Raw genomic sequence first — 19,984 nt, forward strand, 5'->3', positions numbered from 1 at the left:
ATGGTAAGTTGTTATGTTACATTAACAGAATATCTTTGGATAGAAGTCATGTAGCCATGCACACAACTTGATATACTAAATGGTTATAGTTATATTTTAGAGTTCAGGTTCTGACAGCTTTTTTACCATTGTGGTAATGGTAAACAATTAAATACTAAGAAAAAGTATTTTTTATTACAATCACAATGTGTTTCCCCGGTAACAAGAGGAGAGTGAATCAACGGCAACACAGGTGCCTCATGGATACATTGACTTACCCAGTAGATACTTTTAAAAGTATTTTAAGCCTGTAAAATGGCTAGTCTTGCTTTAGTCCTCATGTCATTAGGATCACACTTGACCACACTTTAACTTTTCATATCAACTGATTTACATAGGCAAATCTTTAATGTCTGGACACACTGAAAACATTCCAATGGGCATCAATAATGAATATTGACCACAAGATGAAGATTTCCCAGTTTGTCTCTCAGTAAAATTTACATTCAGATAGGTTAATCTCATTAAGTCCCTGCTGTGCATTGACTTTATTAGTTTTTGCGTTAACTGAAGATTCATTACGCTGGATGAGTCATCTGTGTGCTAAGAGGTCATCAGCATGTGCTGACGGGTGTGTAAATTTTTCCTACCTCACATAAAAAAAACACACAAACATTAGTTACGTTTAGGTGGGGAATTTTCTGTGGAAAGATTTTAGGAGACATTCCCTAAAGAAAAGTTTAATTTTTTTCCATGGATCACAACTTCCTGTTTCTAATATGTTAGCACAGAATGGAAGCTTCAAGGGGTTATACTGAGAAGTATTAACAGACACATCTGTAGATGTATGACAGTACCGGACAAACAGTGGTTTTCTGTAAAAGAAATTCCCCAGGTTGAAGCAAAGTGACTCCCACAGTGTTTAATACATCTTTCAGTCAAAAGGCGCTTTCAGAGTAATGAGAAAATCATGTTGCATACTTCTGGACATGTCCGTTCAGTCCATTGTGACCTGTCCAACCAGATTAAGAGTATCCACCGAGCTGCAATACTTCAAGCACTGAAAGCTCAAGTGTCCTCCAAAGGCTTCTATAACAGGTGAAACTTCAGAAAAAAGATATTTTCACCAATTTTTAAAGTTCTTTTTTTCTCTTAGATATTATTGTGCTATCAAAGAAATTGTTTCTGACAATGGTGCCTTTAAGCCGGAAGCCTCCAACTGTGTTTTGCAATTTTTCCAATGTCTGGTAAACCAATGAAAAAGTCAAATGCTGATCTGGGTCATCTACAGTATTCTTTCTATTGATCATAATAATATTGTGTTTTAGACATATACTATAAAAGGAAAGATAGAATAAGAATAAAAAACAGGATAAATAGAAAGGGAGTAAGAAGTAAAAGCCTGTTAAAATCTCACCCCAGTTCCCTAGACAAAATTTATTTTTACACCCACTGCACCCCACAAACGGAGTACTGTTCCCACTCTCATCAGCGTTTCTTTTTCATAGTCAAACCAGTGAAATTCTGGGTATTGAAAAGAATACAAAACATTCCTTTAAGTGTTTGTTTACACATGTAGGCCAATATTGAAAGTTTTTTTTTTCATTGTTTGTGTAGCCCTGCAACCTTGGCTATAAATAGACACTTCTTGAATAAAGTAAATGTAAACAGATTAGTGTTTCATTTAATGCTTTTACATCTGAGATGTTTCCCGTCGACACCTAAATAACTCACGCTCTTTGAAATACCGCAACTCTAAGACCATTCACTTGATCAACATGAATCAGCTGATTCTGACTCAGCAAATAACAAATTTTCATATTGGCGTGGATGCAGCATATTACTTACGTTAAGCGTTGTATGACAGCATAAAGCCGCTTTTCACCTTGTTAAAGTTGTTATCTATATAAAAGAATCTGCAATAGATAAGCAGCTTGGTGTGAATAAATCAACTGTGGGAACAATTAGGAAATGGAAGCCATAGAAGACCACTGATGATCTCCATTGATCTGGGGCTCCCCACAAGAGCTCACCCCATGGTGTCAAAATGATCACAAGAACGGTGAGCAAAAATCCCAGAACCACACAAGGGGACCTAGTGAATGACATGCAGAGAGCTGGGAGCAAAATAACAAAGGCTACCATCAGAAACACACTACGCCGCCAGGGACTTAAATCCTGCTGTGCCAGACATTTCCCCCTGCTAAAGGCAGAACATGTGCATGCCAGTTTAAAGTTTGCTCGAGAGCATTTAGAGTATCAAGAAGAAGATTGGGGGAATGTCCTATGGTCAGATGAAACCAAAAGGGAACTTTTTGGTAAGAACTCTACTCGTCGTGTATCCAGGAAGAAGAAAGAATGCAGAGTTTCATCCAAAGAACACCATACCTACTGTAAAGCATGAAGGTGATGCTTTGGGACTGTTTTCAGCAAAGGGACCAGGACAATTGATCCATGTAAAAGAAAGAATGAATGAGGCCATGTATTGTCAGATTTTGAGAGAAACCCTCTTCCATCAGCAAGGGCATTGAAGATTAAATTTAGCTGGGTCTTTCAGCATGACAATGATCCCAAACACACTCCCCGGGTAACAAAGGAGTGGCTTTGTAAGAAGCATTTTAAGGTCCTGGAATGGCCAAGCCAGTCTCTACATCTCAACCCCATAGAAAATCTCTGGAGGGAGTTGAAAGTCTGTGTGGCGCAGTGACAGCTCCAAAACATCACTGCTCTAGAGGAGATCTGCATGGAGGAATGGGCAAAAATACCAGCAACAGTTTGTGAAAACCTTGTAAAGACTTACAAAAAACATCTGACTGCTGTTATAGCCAACAAAGAGTATATAAAATAGTAATGAGTTGAATCTATGTTATTGACCAAATACTTATTTGCCACCATAATTTACAAATAGGTTCTTTAAAAATCAGACGATGTGGTTTTCTTTTTGTTTCTCATAGTTGAAATATCCCTTGTGCTGTCTTAGATGACCCCACCCTTATATTGACGTGTTCTCCCTACCATGACAAAGGTGGATAAAGGTGAAGAGGATTTCATGTAATCCATGGACACCAGGTTCACAAATCATTGAAGAAAAAAGGTTCAGAGGACTGCCTAGTGGGTCTAGATGACCCAACTCCCAATGTTAAAGCGCCTAGGATAGCACAAGCGTTACACCTGTGAGGAAAAATGACAGGCCTCTCATCTTTTTTAGTGGAAGACATTGCAGGATTGGTGGACGACTAAATACTTTCTTCCCTCACTGTATATGGATCTTAAGGTGAATGTCTCGGGATGCTAAAGTAGGAAATAAAAGACCTCATCCCACCATCCTTTCTACAATTTTAAGTCATGACCCTAATTAAAAAACTGTTCTGCTGATCATGTCTGGTAAATGCTTCCTCTTTATTTGTTACAAATTAGTCCCCACCATTATACACACGTGCTGTAAGGCATAATATAAAATGATTTCTTATTATCGTTTAGATTATTGCCTGTAATGGCATTATGTTACCAAGCAAACCTGGAAAGCATCAAACTGAAAATAAGCTGTGTTGCTTTTCTCATTTATGCCAATTTATCCTGGTTGATAGAAGAGCCCCAGAGAGAAAAACCGGGGATAGGTGTTGTGTTAGAGCCAGGAGACAGGCTAAGAGGAGCCAACGTGACATGTTAGCACTTTTTCATGTCTCACAAGCATTCTCAAGAGCTGCTTGAGAGGAAAATCACAATGGAAACCGAACAAGCCTTAGCTGCCACCTGCTCTGACTGCAAAAAAAAAAAAAAACGGGAAACACATCAGTTCTTCAGAGTCTGGCCTCAACCCTCTGCATGTAAATGTAAAGGAAGAACAAGACATATCAAGCCTTTGAGCAACGTTGCATAGGTATGCATAGGGAGAAATACCTGCCTATGCTAAACATGGATCACCTTAGAACCGTACTGCAACATCAAATGGCCGTTACCACAAAGAAAAACTACCAGAAACCTGCACTTTACAAGCAAAGGTGGTTGATTCATTTGCAGTAGCATGTTCGTGCGATATAAAAATACTGCCTAGATACATTAGAACTATAAGAATTAATTCATTTTCTTAATATATTTTTTTGATTAACTATCTAATAATGTTGGATATTTTCAGGCCATCTCAGATATGTACAGAAGGTAGGATTGTAGATGTTTTAGGGCTGTATAAACACTGACTTCACACTTTATACACTTTTCTCAGACAGAAATGAACATTTGTACATTTTTCTCTCTTGTTTAAACTCTCAATGTTCTAACTTCTATAGAAAAATAAGTCCAGTTTCATAGAATGAAAACAAACAGGGAGCAAACACAGATTTGTGTCAATTTGGAAAGCTGAATGGATTGTGTATAGACACAGAAGATTGACTGGCAATGCCATGAGGCCTATCAGAATATAAAACACTAAGCGGTGTCAAAAATAACTAAAAAAAACTCCAAAATTGCACTGAAAAAAATCCTGAGACAACAAAACTGCAACAGATGAACTGCATTATAGCAGGGCACCTCGGTACAAAAGTCTTTTTATGAATTCAACATTTTCAGTGAATATTGCAATATAACAGGATGGTGTTTTTTCTGCTGCAGAAGACAAAAGGTTCCTAAATTATTGAAGCAACTTCAACTTCGAGTCAACTTTTCTGCTGTTCAACCTTCTGTACTGACAGACCTGCTCATGATGGACAATAAAGCCTTTTTTGAATCAATACTGCAGCCATCAATGAAGGACTTTAAGCAACATCAGCAGCTATAAGGCTTCTGTTCACCTACAGCGAAGTAGCAGCTAAAGGTGGAACCAAAAAAAATGAGTTGGCAACATTATGAAATTCTGTAAATAAATGCACTTCTAATTTGAAAAACACAGGCTGAACTGCAAATATTGCGGAGAAATCTGAAACATCGGCAGACCAGCTCTGCCTGCAGCCGCCAAGCCATGATTGAACAGTCCTTATTTAGGAAGGTCTTGGTGAACCTTTGACTATTTCTGGCACTACTTTTGGCTCTCTGTAATATATATATCTGTGCAGATGATGTTGCACAGTGATTCTACTTATTGTGGACACAAAATAAACGCAAAAACCAATGCTGTTTCATTGAGAAAAACTATGTTTTGTCAGAAATGTTGCTGTTTTATAAGTTTTAGACTTAACTTTATACCCTGAAAAACAACACACCTAGCCTTATTAAGACTTTAGGCTGCATGAAATAAAACATGTTCTCTGTTATATGACTGCCACACTAAAATAGATTTCGAGTTAAAGACAACAAAACGGTGGTGCACTCAGACTCCCTTTTCCTGAAAGGCTTGGCTGCTTTGAAAGAAAACCAAGAAAAAGTGAAGTAGCAGCCAGCTATGATGAGAATAACAAACTAAACAAAACAGAGGACCCTAATCCTTTTTTAATAAAGGTGCAAAGTAAGAAATGAAAAAGCAGTAAATTATTAAGCACTCTTTAAAACTGTGAAAAGAGACCAGATTGACACATCCACATCTCAAAGAAAACCAGGATAGAATCAGAAAAACACTTTTAAGACACCTGGAAATCTGCAGAGGTAAAAAATCTTTGTAATGTATTAATGAAGATTTCAGCTGGAACAAAACAGCAATACCGTGCAGATACCATAAAACTTTTTTGCCATTTTAAGTAAATATACATTATAAAATACATTGGTGTTTATCAATCTTCCTACAAATAATTATTACTATATTTACATGCAATGCATATTTGTAACCAACAGTTTTAAGGCAAGTTAATGTGCTTTGGAGACTAAAAAAACAACTACTTGTGCATTTTAACTTACTTTTTGCATCATAAATTTCAGTTAGTTTGTTTTTTTTTTTTAAACATGAAGGACATTTATTTGTGATACATTCATCTAAAAAGAATAGATTATAGGCTGGACTAGAACATTGTTTGGTTCATCCTTGAGAAGATTTTTCCAAGTTTTAGTTGCATAAAATGTAACATAGTACTCTAAAATTTCTTTAAAACTGGATAAAAAATGAATAATTAAAAAAAAAAGACAGACAGTTTAAGGGCATTATATGGTCAATGGCAAAACAGCCACATCACAGACATACGGTGATAACCCTATCTAACCATAGGTACATTTCTGAGACCATTATCTCATTAGCATGATCCAAACTTTCCGTATAAACCCATATATACCGTATATACCGTGTATACCGTGGTCCATGTTTTGAGCCTTGTAGTGCAACAGAATTCCAATAGGGGCTTTTCCTGCTTATTTCAAAATGGCTGCTACCAGGAAATTCCAAAAAAAGCTTTGGTGGGAAAAGTTTAGCTACTTTTCAGAACTTTATAAATAGAATCACTCAACTTAGATTTTCATTTTTTAAATGACTACTTACTGTATTGAAAGATTGTACATTTTATTGATAATTAATTCTATAAAGTACAGTTACATCATGTTGAAAATCTGTGGATTAAATTGGAGAAAGTGAGTAGATGTTTTTTTTTTTTTTTTTCCTGAACACATGTTATTATTTTGGCTCTTAAACTAAATCTGTTGTTAGCAAAAAATTAACAAAACACTAAACATTGCATATTTATTACTATTTACTGTATATCTAATAAAAAAAAGGATATTGATTTTTTTCTTTATAAAATTGAATTTTATGCCAATTCTTTGATGTACTGGTTTTTTTAGGGTTAAAAAGTTTGTTTTCCCTGCAACTGTTTTCAGACAAATCATTACCTCGATGAAAGCAGTCTTGATGCTGTGATGGTAAAACATTACTGAAAACATCTGAAGAAGTGTTCATATAATGCAAGTCAGTGAGCAGTTGGTAAACAACTTTTTGAAGAATTTTACCAAAAAAAGGGTTGAAATGGGCTGATAGTTTTTCAAAACAGTGGCAAAAAGAGTGCTCTTTCTCGAAGGGTTAATAACAGCAGCTTTTAAAGGCCCTTGGAAATATCCCGGACTGTTTTCAGATCTGAAATGAGTGAGTAAGTTGTGGAAACAAAATAGAAATCCAGTGCATGGCAGCAGATTTATATGTGTTGTTTGAATCAATATTCATAAAATGTTATGTATTAATAAAAATACTACAAACACAAAAAATGTAACTTCAAAAGTCCCCATTAGTTTTCCTATAATGCCTTCAAACATGAAAATTTACTTGTAAATTGTCTATATAGATTCAAGTAAATAACCTTGATTTATAGCTTTTCTCTGACCTTTACCTCATTGTAATTGTCTGTCTTGTTGCAAAGGGTAACACTTTCTTGCTTATCTAAATTATTTCTGGAAACCCATTCCTCCTCAAAACGGGATATAGATTTTTTTTTCTTTCATTGCATTAGCATCTATAAGGATGATTAATAATGATAAAGACAGGAGGCCACATGAATAGAATCCAATTCTCCAACCTTGTCAACCGGATTGTACTACAAGATGCAGTTGATTAGGTTTCAAGAGACATATCTTCCAACCACAATGGATTTTTGTCTTTATAAATAATTCTAGTTAGCCAGTGTTAATAGAACAAGAGAACACCATTTTCTTTTAAAATCTATTAAAACACAACTATAGTCTTGAATGAGCATGCTTCCCTGTAAAGTTTGTTAATCAATGCATATATGCACTATGCATAGTGTTTTGAGCTTACAGTAAAGTAAAGACATCCATCCATCCATGGACCAAGTCATCCATCAATTTTTCCCTCCTGAATTTAAAGCCTGCATCACAGCAGTAAACCTCTTCTGTCATCTGTAATCTGTGTCAGTACGAACAGAGGATGTTTGATTTTGTTACAGTTGTAAGTGGTCTGTATTTATTTTGTTTTTTTAGTCTGACCACTCAAAACACTTAAACAAGAAAAACCTCATTCGCCCACTGCGACAACACTTTTTGAGACTTTATAGCCTTTTTTTGGTCGTGTCCCTTAAGTGCTTCTTTATCCACAGTCGGGATGAAGACTAGAGTACCACAGGGATTCTCAACTTTTATCAGAGACACTGAAGCATATATGCTGGGATACAAGATGTTTCCCGGCGCTGCTAAGATTTAAAGACAGAAACAAGAAGTAGATAGATAGTAGATAGAATCTAGGCTGTTGAAAAATGTAACAAAAAGTAATTTTGGTCATTTGGTTGTGTTTGGTTTAACATTTGTGTTTTGAGGGGCTTCGGGTTTCAGATCTGACCTGGTTTAAGCATTAGCGCTCTTCTAAAAGTGTGAAGCTGGTGTCACAGATTTTCTGAGCCCCATAGCTGAAACAGTGGAACTAAAGTCACTGGTTTTAGTGAACCACTCAAGGTTGATGGAAAAACTTCAACAAACACTAAACTAGCCTGGAAAGAAAGTATCTTAAAGATTCTGATGAAAATTGGATGTTTTTAACATGTTCTTGTAGCATTTTTCTGACCGTAGAGAACATATATAAAAAACATTTGGATGAAAATTGCATTTCTGAGTATTTTTTTAAATTTTAATTATTGTGAATCAGGGAAAAATGAAAATAACATTTTTTTGTGACATAGAAAATACGGTGGGCGGGTCACAAGTGTCCTGCTCCACTCCATTCTGATGCATCCTATTACTGACAAATAGATCCGTGTAGGTCTTCATTTTCCACATCAGAGCTGGCCTCTGGCTCAAAACTGTACGGCTGGAAAGCTCTAATATTACTCGCCATTTTTGGTAATGTTATGTTAATGGTGTGAGGGACTGCAAGCTGCTACACTCTAAAAAGAAAAAAGTTGATCCAACTTAATTGAATCCCTTCAATTGGTAACACCTAATTGAATTAAGTTTATTCAACTTAATTTTGTATGGCTATCCAACTCAATTTGATAAATTGATCTAACTTAAAAAAAATTGTTTATACAGTTTAAATTGACAAATTTTTCTAAAGTTTCAACCAATGGGCCTTGTAAGATTCATATCAAAGACATGAATGATGAAGAAAGAAACGTAACACTTTAAATTACTAGTAAAACAGAGTAAAACAGCTATAAAACAAAACTCATTGACAAAAACTCACACTTAAACCCCAACCTGCCCAGTTAGGCAAAGAAAATTGTATCCCATAATTCCTTGCGCAGCCTTACGTTATGACATCATGACGCATCGACAGCTTCACACCAAAGTTACACCAACTTAATTGAATTAAGTTGATTGAAAGTAAAATATGTCAGACAACTATGTGTTATTCTTAAGTTGAATGAACTCAAAAAAAGTATTTATTTTCACCAAACTAAATAATTAAGTTGGAACAATGTAAAAAAGTTCATCTTTCCAACTACAGCCCAAATACTAGGTTGACGGAAACTACCCCAGTGGGGTAGGTGGGATACACGCTGGGCAGCTTCATCAGCCTGTCACAGAGCTCATGGAGATGGAGTGATTGACATTACACTGGCCAGCCAGACGTTGGAGGGCATAGCGAGCTCCACCGCCCAGGTTCCGGCAGAGCTAGAAGACCACCGCCCAGGCTGCCAGTCCCTGGGTAGCAGAGCTCGCTATGCTGGCACGCCAACGGTTGGCTGCCTGACAGACATAGAGCTGCCGCGGGTGCTTTGGTAGCGGGCGTGATCCTCCAGTTCCATGGGCTACTGATGTTTTTCTTATTTTACTCAAGGCATACTAAAAAGATCTTCCAGCTTTATCGTTTTTTTTTTTTCATATATAAATTTGACGCACAAATCGTGTTTGCTGTCCGATGTGAATGAAGCATTAGAATGTTGTGATTTTCTAAAACCCTGAACATGTCCTGTTTCTAAAAAAAAACATTCCATCCCTTTCATCCCACACCTCATCCCTTTTTTGCTGTTTTTATTTTCCACAAACCTTTTTTTTATACCTAAAGAACAGAAAGGAAAGAGTGCAAGAGGAAAAAGTAAATCCCTGAAGACGTGGATACGAATCTGTAAGAGCTTCATGCTAAAAGAAGCATTTCAAAGAACAGGTTTAAATGTCGAAAAAGGATGGAAAGGGAAAGAGAATAAGAACTAACCTCAACGTCTCATTAATTCTAACCTCTCAAACTCTAATATCATTTACTACTTTCCCCCTTAACCTGTTTTTTTTTCAACCACTTCCCCCTTATCCATCATCTTTGCCCTTTGTTCTTTGCATCTTCCCCTCATTTCTTTCCTCTAAGTATTTCACTTCTTACATCTCTGCCTGTGACTTGCTACAGACTTCACATGCATCGTTTCACTGCACCTGATCACAATAAATATCTACATGTAGTTTTTATTTGACAGATATCTTGAAAATCTCTGATTTTTGCTTTGCTTTAAATATGACTTTTTGTCCTTGTTAAAAATAATAATATGACAGCATTATATAATTGACAGCTCTGTTGCAGAGAGTTCTTCGTGCCACAAGGTCCATGCTTTCAGTGAGACTGCAATGTTCACCAAATCTGACTCTTAACTTGAACAGAATCTGACTCTTCATTTGAGTCACTTCAAGTCCCCCTCTGATGAAAATCATGTTTTTTGAGTTTATCACATGAACGTGTGGCGTTTTTCTTATGAAAGAGAACAAATGTAATAAGAAATCATTTCATTTTTGCATTTTTGAGTATTTTTTCCTTTTAACTCGCTGTCAATCAAACTGTTGCAAAGGCGCTCTGTTTGAACGCTGGATTTTGTTGTTGGCCGCACGTATATAAAGATAATGTCCCAAATGTGTTCTCCGCATTTGTGCTCTCTCTCTCTGACAGAGTTTTAAGGCTTCCTGTCTCACATTAACCACAGAGGGTTAATGTGAGATTTTTATTTTTGCCTTGATGATAATAAGAAAAATATCCTAAGTTCAGGAGGCCTGAAGTGATCCCTGCGACAAACTGTCTAGGGTGTACCTGCCTTTCCCCAACAGTAGCCAGGACGGGGACTAGTGGCCGATTTGGTTCAGACGGGTACCAAATTGCGCAACTGAAATCTTGCAGCTACCCGACCTTTGCGTCGGGCCCATCGCTTAAATCGCACTGCTGGACTTCTGCCTCTGCCGCGGAAATCACGTTGGCTGATAGATAATGTAGCTTAACCCTAATATATAGTCCTAAACCTAGCCCTTCCTCTGGTTATGTAGAAAGAAAAAAGTTACAAAACAGTACAAAGTAGATAGCTCTGGTTTAAGAAAGTGGACAGATGAAGCTTCCACCTGATGAACAATCCTTCAGGTGAACCTTCCATTAGCATCTCAGTGACCCAGAAAGGGGTGGAGGATGTTTGAAAGATGGATAGTCTAACAAACTCAATGGTAAATCTTCTTCTTTGTCTTTTAGAAGCTTTCGTAACCCTTGTGCTATCCTAGGCACTTTAACGTTGGGAGTTGGTTCATCTAGACCCACTAGACAGTGCTCTGACCCTTTTTTCTTCAATGATTTGTGATCCTCACTGGTGTCCATGGATTACATGAAATCTTTCCACCTTTATCCACCTTTGTCATGGTAGGGAGAACACGTCAATGTAAGGGTGGGGTCATAGGATAGCACAAGGGTTAAAGGGTCGCCACAGTAAATCATTCACCTCAATCTAACCCTGTCTAACTCCGTCTTCGCTTCAACCCTGAACCTCCTTTATGGTCTTCAAGGCCTTTTTCCTGAAAGCTCCGTCAGCATCCTTTTACCAACATCATCATAGTCCCTCCTCTTAACATGTCCAAACCATCTCAATCGGCTTTCCTCCATTTATCTCTAAAACATCTAACATAAGTTGTTCCTTTATTTTTTTTAATTACTCATTCTATACATCTTCATCTCTGCCTCCTGTCCCATTCTTAGTGTCTCTAAACAAACATGGCTGCTCTCACCACAGTCTTCTATGACTTTCCTTTCATTCTTGATGACGCTCTTTTGTCACGCTTCACAATTAAAACCTATGCCTGTTCACTACAGTCTCCGTTTCTCTGGACTGTCGACTTTAAGTCCCTAAAGTCCTCCACCTTCTCCACCTCTACTTCCTGTTACCTCACCGTTCCACTAAAGTCCTTCACATTTACACACAGACACTCTGTATCCACCTCTCTAGATGTTCCTTCACCTCCTTCCTGCTCCCACCACCTATCACAATGTCATCTCTACGGAGCTTCCTGTCTAACCTCATATGTCAGTCTGTCCATCACCATCTCCATTAGTCCAGACTCCCTCACGTCTAAAGCCTTTGACACATGCGCCTGTATTGGGGGTTATTTATTTTCTTAGGCTTTCACCAACATTATTTGCCTCTTTTTTTCAGCTTACTGTAGTTAAAAAGGATGTTTAATAAAAATATCAGCATCTGATATGATGGAATAGTTTTTTCCTTTTTTACAGAACTGTTTCAGTGAAATGTTTGAAAAAATAAAATATATTTTTTTCTAGTTTTGTTCAAACTCAGACTAGAAGAAGAATCTAAATCCCCTGAAATGATCAAATCAAGAAGTCTTGATAATATTTCTAAATTTCTAAGTCAGTTTTAAAAAGTTAAACAGATTTTTGTTTTTCTTAAAACTTTTTAAACTTGTGTTTTTCTCTTTTTTCATATCATTTGTAGGGTTGCCTGAGGAGACGCAATCTCTCTGAAAACTTGCCCAAACAACCTGTGTCCACTTTTGTCATTCATCTGTGCTTTCCAGCTGCCTTTAAACTGTTAAAATGAACAAGTATGGCTACACTCGCTTCCTGTTTCACACCCCACTTCCTGCTTCTGGCTTTGGTGACAAAGCAGCAAAGAGACGCAGAGATCTTTGGAAAGAATGTCAAGAAGAACAGCAATCAGTGGGATGGATGCACAGAGAGAATGTTCCTGTCTAATTCTTTATAAAATGCTAAAAAATGTCAGAAGTACAAAAAGTGTTTAACCCTTGTGCTATCTTAGATGACCCCACCCTTACATTGACGTGTTCTCCCTACCATGACAAAGGTGGAGAAAAGGTGGAAAGATTTCATGTAATCCATGGACACCAGTAAAGATCACAAATCATTGAAGAAAAAAGGTTCAGCACACTGTCTAGTGGGTCTAGATGACCCAACTACCAAAGTGCCTAGGATAGCACAAGGGTTACAGAAATACTGTGAAAGGTTTAAAATATTTGGTCTATTCCTGCTTTACTTTTCACTCAGACAGACTTTCATTTGCTAAAGTAAACCAATCTTTGACCTGGCCCTGTCTGTGGCCTCTGCTGTTTACCGGTGTTCGCCTCCCACGTCGGGCGGTCAGTCTCTGCCACTTCCCCCTGATTGTCTTTGGTGGGGCTGACGGGCAGGCTGCCCGGGTGTGGAGTGCGGGCTGGTCATGGGTGGTCCCGGCCTACCTCTGGGGGTGAAGTCAGGTGGTGTAACCCTTGTGCTATCCTAGGCACTTTACCATTGGGAGTTGGGTCATCTAGACCCACTAGACAGTACTCTGAACCTTTTTTCTTCAATGATTTGTGATCTTCACTGGTGTCCATGGATTACATGAAATCTTTCCACCTTTATCCACCTTTGTCATGGTAGGGAGAACACGTCAATGTAAGGGTGGGGTCATAGGATAGCACAAGGGTTGCATGAAAACACTCGAGGAAGTATCACACAACCCCGATTGTAAAAGCAAAACATGTCCATCAGAAGAGGCCCTCAGCTGAAATCTGTGTGTTCATTTGCTGAACAGAACAAGTGGGAAAAAGTGGCATTGTAGATATATTTAATTAAAAAATGTATCAATTCATCTAACTGTTGGAAACAAAAAACTTTATTGCTTTGACTGCAAGGATTGAGGCATCTCTCATGTTCTCGCTTTTTATACTTTTAGCTATTTTTCCATTATGCTTAATGACTATTAAACTGTATTAGTTGTAGCTTACGGATTTCTGTTTAGCTAAGAGATCAACCAAGGATGCACAAAAAATTCTTTTTAAACTCTTAAAGTCCAGATGCTGATACCAAGGTGCTGACATTTTGTCATTGTTCTGTCATTTATTTATTTTTTGCTGAACTATGTCTGTGTATCTGATACTGTAATGTTCCTTTGAAATGTTAGCTTCTGGAATGTTTTCTGTTTAACTGTGGAGCATCACTATGCTTGTTAAAAGACCTTACAAGAAAACCAAAGAGATGATTTTTTAAACTTTTATTTTAAAGAAATACTTAAGTAGCCCAATGATTAAAAAACAAACATACTTTTTAATTGTCAATTTAAATTAAACTTAAAAAAAATTAAGTAGTTCTTCATAAAAATAAATGGTAGTCATTAAAAACAAGTCCACAAGTTTTATGAATATAAGAGTGTATTATTATTAAAGTGTATAGAAAGAAAGATGTTTTTTTTATGAAGTGGTGTGTGACTTCAGGGTGTGTGTGACTTTAGTCTTTAATTTATGTATTTTTACTAAACAAACTTGAAGTGAATAAAGGCCAGTTTGAAAAGAGTAATAACACATCCAAAGAGGAAGATTTATAAAGGTCTTTTTGAAAGATCTGGGCTAAATATTTCAATTAAAAATTCAAGTTATTCAATTAAAAAGGTTGTAATAAAAATAAAAATAAACACTGGGAAATACTTGAAAGGTTTTTTTTAATGACAGGAGCTGTTTTGATAATCAATTCAAGACCAGTTTAAACACTTTTATCATTTATTTGGATAGACGAGAATAAATTGCTATTTTAGTCAATTTCTATTTATTCAGACTCTTATAAAGATTCAAAGCTTAGAAAAAAATATAGGTTAGAAATCAAACAGCTGAAAATCTTTAATTTGACAGGAAAGGGGGAAAAATAGCATGACTTTAAGACCCACCCCGATGTTTTTCTCGTTTTAACATGTTCTTGTGACTTGTTTCCCATAAGAAGGACATTTATAAAGAAAATTAAGCATAAAGTTGCATCTCTGAGTATTTCTTTAATCAAATCAATGTGAATCAGGAGCAGAAAAAAAATGCTGTTGGAAAAAAATTGTATTTGTTCTCAGAAGACACACAGGGCAAGCCACAAGCTTCCTGCTCTGCTCTTCTTGTAGATGACGAGATTCATGTAGGTCTTCATTTTTTATTTTTATCTGGCTCTAAACTATACAGCACCATTCCTACAATATTGCCCGCCATTTGTGCTGCAATGCAAATTTTAGGTTGGGGTTGTTAGAGGCTGTTAGCTAGTGGGAGAACGTGAAAACGTATGGGTGAAGGGAAGTGGGGACGGGCTTACTTCACACAAACGCTTCTGCTCACAACTTTCTAATGAACTACTGCTGCTTTGCAGAAACTATGTCCTGGAAAACTGTAGAAATTTTATTTTTTTAATGATTTTTGTTAAAAATGATAAAATCATAATCAAAATAGATCAAAAGACGACCAGAGTGGGACTTTTAGTCCGGTTTAGCAATATCCCATTGCTGTCATCACTTTTTTTTCTGAGCTTCTTGTGCTTCCATCCATCTATCTACACACTCATGTCAGAAGTCATTCATCAGAGAGCAGGACGGGGACACTTGACTTTGACTCTGATTTGAGGTTTGCTCAGCAGTTTAGGGTTTCTCTTCCTCTCTCTATCTCTCTCTCTCACACACACACACAAACACGAACACTTATACACACACATGGTAAAGATGTGAAGTGAGCATATACCAACAGGATACATGGTTGAGGGTAAATTTCCCACTGTCACGACTTTGACCAAACTGTGACTCTCACACATGCTGCCCTTGTCTCACAAACACCGTCTGTGGGTTCATATATCGCCCCTCTCTGCCTTTCACCGCTATATCTAATTTTCACACCCACCCTAAAGCTCAGAGAGATGAAAAAAAAGAAAAAAGTGGTGTTTCACACTTTTAGTGTGTCTGCACATTAACACAACAGGAGGTGAGAATGAGAAAAAGTGCATATGCTGTGCACTTCTTTCCACAGTTGGTGCTTCTTTAGTATTTCGTTAGAAACAAGATTTTAAGTGGAAGAATCCTGATAATTAGGGTGGACCTGACTCTAGCAGGAGCGTGCAGTGAACCTTGAGCCTTTGTTTAGAGGGGTTCTAACCGCTGTCGATGACTATAGAGTTAGCCAGGCATTGATTTGATTGAGTCTGTTTTTGCAGATGATGCGGTTCTGTTGGAATCACCCCGGGTGACCTCTAAAGACATCTAGGGATGTTTGGAGTGAAGGATAAGGCAGATTAAATGAGCGTTTCTCTGAGGTTAGGGTGCTCAATCAGAAACAAAGGAAAGTGTAGAACCGCCTTAAGGTTTTGGGAAAGAGTCAAAGAATTCAAATGTCTTGGGGACCTCTGGGATTAATTTGTTCTATCTGAAGCCTGGTGGTGGAGAGATTTGTATAATCTGTCAGTGTAAGGGGGGTGTTAGGGCAGCCTCTGTCACACTGGAGAGATCATATCTCCCGGCTGAAATGGAAAGGTTGGAGTGGCATCTTGGTTCAAATCGAAATGGTGATTGGAGAAAGAAAGGTTTGGGTGTTTCACCTCTAGATCTTGTCCCTGTAATCCAGTCCCTGAGAAGGAGTAAACATGGATGGGTGGAGGGAGGGGTGACACACTTTATAATAGTGGAATTATGGAAGTAAAAGAGTAAAGAAAATGTGAACCTCAACTTGAGGACAAACTAAATGAATAACGTTTTTTCTTCTTCTTTTTGTATTAAGGTCAGATGTATTCATGATATAATAAGATTAAGACCTCTTTAGTACTGGTCTGAAATACATCATGTCAAATATGTTTTGATTTGTAATGGTTTATTTCAAGCAATCAAATAGGAATAATACACAAAAATATTACAATCATCAGTTTTACATTCATACAATGACGTATCAAACTTAGGATAATTAGACTTTTAATAATTATTGCTTTAAAGGGAGTGGAAGATAGCGAACTTATATAAACCCACCCCTGTTCTACTGTAACCATTTTATTATCATTTATTGATCATTATCCGGTTCCTATCTTTTATCAGACAGAATTAAGAAACCTGATATATCAATAAAGCACATGACAAAGAGGAATTACTTAAATTATTATGTAAAAAAGAACTTTTAGGAATCAACATGGCAAATGAAGATCATTTATCCAAAATATATGCAGATTATGTTACTTATAAAAGTCATTGACATGATTAAAAAATAATACTATATCAGTAAAATAGACATAACACTGTTTCAGAAATTTTCATAGCAAAATTTGATCAAGTATCAAAAGTTAAAAACTTGTGCAAAATTATGTTGCATTAGGAGAAAAAAATCATAAAATATGTGAAAATCATGCTAAAAGATTGGAGCATGGGATCAACAATTTGTCTTATGTAATGTTTTTGTCACAACTGCCCTTATGGGTGGATACAGGTGTAAGGGCACCTTGGGACAGCATCACTTACATGTCATAAGTGTATGGAACTTACATTATCCTTACAACTATCTCACAAACAACAATGGTACGTTTCATTTTCATGACATCCCCTTAAGGTGGCCGCATGAGCCTCTAGTTTTTGATTTGAATTTTTTTGATTTGAAACGGTTTATTTCAAGCAATTAATTAGAAATAATACACAACAGCAATATAATCATCAGTTATACGTTCATACAGTAACTAATCAAACTTAGGATAATTAGACATATTAATAAATATTGCTTGAAAGGGAGTGGAAGGAAGTGGAATTATATAATCCCACCCCGTTCAGTGAGCTAGTGAACTGCAAGACAACCCAAATGTTTTTTTCTTTTTTCAATTAGAAAATGACATCAAAGAATGACATTTGGATGTGAAACTCTAACAACTGAAGTTATCAATATTATCATAGTCCCTATTAGTAAAATGCTTTTACTGAGAATTCTTATTTAGCAAAAGAATTCTCGTCACCAGCAGACGTTTTCTCACACTAAGATTATTTTGATTTAAAAAAAAAAAAGTCTTGATAAAAGGATTTTTCTTGCAAGATAGAAAAAGGACACGTTTTCTTGAGAATTCCATTTTTTCAGTGTGCTTCATGTTTTTCTTCTAAATTGAACTGATATCTGCATACCACCCTTTACTGCAATTTCCCTCTCTTCTGTCCACCCTCCTTTGGCTCTCTTTCCTTTCCCTCTGCTTTTTTATAGCTGACTTCAGCAGTCAGCCACATCCCATCGGGATCTTCTGAGGTTATTAAAGTACATCCAACAACCAGGTTTAGAAAGGAAAAGAAAAGTAGGTAAGAAAAGAGCTGAACTAAAGTAAGGAAGGCCATAAAGGCGACAGATCAGCGGCTGAGCCTCTTGGGGTTCTAAGGTTAGGGGTGGATTTCTGACAAAGAATTCCTTTTTAAAGATTATAAGCTGGCACTCCGCAGCTTGAAGCCATTAGAAGAGAGATCAGGGAGAGAATTTATATAGGGAAGTAAAGCCAAAATGTTTCAACCAAATAGTTCAACACACTCACACATGGTTAGGTTTTACAGTCACAAGTGTAGATTAAACTAAGCTGGAATCCAGACGAACATTCTACTTATTTATGCTGTAAGTTCAACTAAGATTCACACAAACTGTTTGGACCACAGCAAAAAAAAAAAAAAAAAAAAGACTTTTATGGTGTCAGAAAAGGCAAAACTGCTCCTCCAGATGAAAACAAGGTATGTTTGCATGCCATTTAAAGGAATCAACTACCCAGTGGACCATAAAGCAAAGTTGTCCTACAAGAGAGTAAGGTATGTTAACATTTATACAAATAAAAAAAATGCCCCAGAAGAAAAACATTTTCTGACTTAGTAATTGTAACTGAGTGTCGTAACGAGTTAGTTTGGGACACCATCTCTCTTAACCCTTGTGCTACCTTGTGGGGTCCAGATGACCCCATCCTTGCATTAACGTGTTCTCCCTACCATGACAAAGGTGGAGAGGATTTCATGTAATCCATGGACACCAGTGAAGATCACAAATCATTTAAGAAAAAGGTTCAACGCACTGTTTTGTGGGTCCAGATGACCCCACTCCCAAAATTAAAGTGACTTGGATAGCACAAGGGGTTAAAATTACAATGCGAAGGCAAACTGAACTAACTGAAGGTGTGAACATTATTTTTGGTATCCCTCAAACCCAACTAAATCTGCTTTTTGAACAATTTCTGCTGCATTAGCTTGCGTGTTTAACTATCAAGTCTTTGTTTTCACTTTTTGTCTTAGATTCTGTGGTTTTGTAACAGGTGCTTGCAACCATAAAGAAAAAAGGATTCTTTTAGGAGGGAACTACTTTATCCCACTGGTTTCCAAATTGTGTTTTGCATATTTGACAAACTTATACTATTCGGCACATCCCAACACAGCTAGAAAATGCCCTTCACAGGGAAAGAGACTGTAGCAGTAGCAAAAACAAGTTTAGCGTGGAATTCAATGTAGCTTTGATTTTTTTTTACAACCAACAGACTCCAAATATATTAAGCTTTAAAACATTTTTTTAAAAATAAGTCCTTGTGTGCTAAAATACCAAATCACCAGAAATGTATGTGGTAAAACATCAAAAAGCTGAATTAGCAAGACCATAGCTAGTGAACTAGTTGGTGCTTCTTGTTGACATGATTTTGTTTTTTTTACATGTTTACATTATGTAACAGTAAAAAAAAGTTTAAATTTAATTAAAAAAAATAAATAAATAAATAAAAGTTGAGTAACGTAAACTTTATTTATGGAGAACAGTGTCAAGCTAAGCTAGAATTAACCTTCATCACTAACTAGTCTACTTTTATTTTGAAAATACCACGATGAAAGAGATATTTCAAGAATGATTTATGCTTTAGTGCCTTTGAAGTTTTCATCTGAACTTCACATGATGATAAAATAAAGATCTAAAGTTTCTTCTGGCCTTTATTTAGGATGGTTTTTCACTCAAAGTCAGTATTGAAAGGATAAAAAACTATGTTTCTTGGAGTCCTGCAATAACCAATAAAAATAACCATCTGTACAAAAAAGTACATGCATTATGATGTTTATCAGTCCTTTGGATTTTTATATATATACTTATACTTACATATAGTCCTTTTATTTAGCCTTCTATATATGGGAGTTGATAAAATACAAAA

General features: G+C 36.6%; 1 protein-coding gene across 1 annotated transcript in view; it reads right to left on the reverse strand.

Annotated features, from left to right (window-relative positions):
- The window catches only part of lrfn5 (leucine rich repeat and fibronectin type III domain containing 5), a 157,148-nt gene that overhangs the window by 65,768 nt on the left and 71,396 nt on the right, over window positions 1–19,984 (reverse strand). The gene's annotated exons all lie outside the window — the stretch shown is intronic.

The sequence above is a fragment of the Oryzias latipes genome, chromosome 22 (genome assembly GCF_002234675.1).
Source record: "Oryzias latipes chromosome 22, ASM223467v1".
NCBI lineage: Eukaryota > Metazoa > Chordata > Actinopteri > Beloniformes > Adrianichthyidae > Oryzias > Oryzias latipes.